Here is a 2,002-nt window from a genome sequence, read left to right on the forward strand (position 1 = left end):
GGTTCAACTTCATCATGCATTTGTATCCCTTCCACCATGGATAGTAATATTCTTAAGTATATATTTTCACTAGTTGCCTGCTTCAGACATGATATTTACTGGGCTCCTTTCAATTTAGTATTGAAATGTTAATTGCTGCTGCTGAATTTTGCATGACTTATGGCTAATGTTCCAAATGATGTTTGCTTTCATTTTACTAAGCCACTGCACAAGGAAATTTAGTGTGACAATGGAATGCTGAGCTCTGTCATTCACAGTAAAAAGAAAAATGTTGTTTGATTCTGGTCTCTCTGAAAACCTTCAATATCAGTAACCAGCTTACCACTTCCCAACTTGTTAGAATTATTCCAGCTCTGCACTGGTGCACACACCGTCATCTGACATGAGCAAAATTGGCTCTGAGCACTTCAGATGGGCCACCAATATCCCATGAGCTATTATTTCTGGGGTCGGGTAGGGAAGATTTTGTGTAGTAAAATTTTCACATAAAATCACCAATCTGCGATTTTTGCTACTCCTTGTCAGAGATGGATTTCTCACTAATGCTGCCAGAAATGTACTTGTTACTTTTGCCATTTCACTTGACAAACAAAAACTTCTCATCTGAATAAGGTTGGTGTCTGGTGCGGTATGACAGGAGAGGGGGAGTAAAAAACTAAATAAAAACAAAGCTGAGAAATTTGGGTCTTTAATAGCAGAACTTCCCTTTGTACTTTTTTCTCTCTGCAAAATAAACAATCACAATCCCCCACACCAAGTACCTTCAGACATGTCACTTTTTGCTGAATTCATCCTCACATTAGAAATAAAAGTACCTTTCAAAGTTAAGTTGGAAAAATTTTAAAGGGGAAATCTGGTAAGCATCCTAATACTTGTACCAAAACTCAACAGAATATGACATGCTAGAGGATGTTTTGTGATAGTGGCAACTTATTAAATGTGACTTCACTCCTCTATCTTCTCAGCAATATATTTGAAGATGGGTGCTTGTTTTTGATTCTCCAGCTCAAAATTACCTGTTTCATTTAATTGATACTGTTCACTGAAATTGATACTGTTCAACAGTACTTGACTGTTAGAATGCAAATTTACTGAAGCCAATAATTTATTTTGAATCCCTGTTCATTTTTAAACTGTCCTTCTGAGGCAAAAGGAGGGAGGATGTAGTTGTAGCTGCATTATCTGGTTCAAACCAATGAGACCCAAGAGAGAATTAAGATCACAGAATTATGAATGTGTTGGGCATGGTGGCACACACCTGTAATAACAGTGGCTCAGGAGGCTGGGACAGGAGGATCATGAGTTCAAAGCCTCATCGTTGGTGAGGTGCTTAGCAACTCAGTTAGACCCTGTCTCTAAATAAAATACAAAATAGGACTGGGAATGTGGTTCAGTGGTCGAGTGCCCCTGAGTTCAACTCCTGGTACCCAACAAACAAACAAAGAAACAAACAAACAAAACCACTATGAATGTTGGGATGCCTATTAAGATTGTAACTCTTTGTCTAAAACCACCTTTCCCATGGAGACTGCTTCTGTCCCTTTCTCCTCTACCTATCTCTCCTTTCCCTCCCTTTCTTTCTTTTATATTTTCTTTCTCCAACAAATATTTTTTTGAGCACCAGTTACTGCTATGTGGTGGCCATGATGCTGGTTCTGATGAATGACACACAGGGCCTACCTGTATTTTACTTAACAATATTTCCCAGCCTAATTTGTCATAATTCTAGTGGGGAACATTTAGTGAAAGAATAATTATGCATGAAACTTTTGTTGCATTATACATTAAAATTGGGGAAAAGGACATGGATAGATCACACTTCAAGTACAAATGAAATGGGCAAACAACTTTTGAAATAATATGATTAGTGATACACAAAAAATGGAATTAAAGCTAAATACTCTATTTCTCAAATACTAAATTAAAATACCATGTGCCATGTAATTTTACTTATACCAGTGAATATATGAGATCCTGGAGTTATTAAAAGTTCCACTGTGGA

The sequence above is a fragment of the Callospermophilus lateralis genome, chromosome 10, assembly GCF_048772815.1.
Source record: "Callospermophilus lateralis isolate mCalLat2 chromosome 10, mCalLat2.hap1, whole genome shotgun sequence".
In the NCBI taxonomy this organism is placed as follows: Eukaryota; Metazoa; Chordata; class Mammalia; order Rodentia; family Sciuridae; genus Callospermophilus; species Callospermophilus lateralis.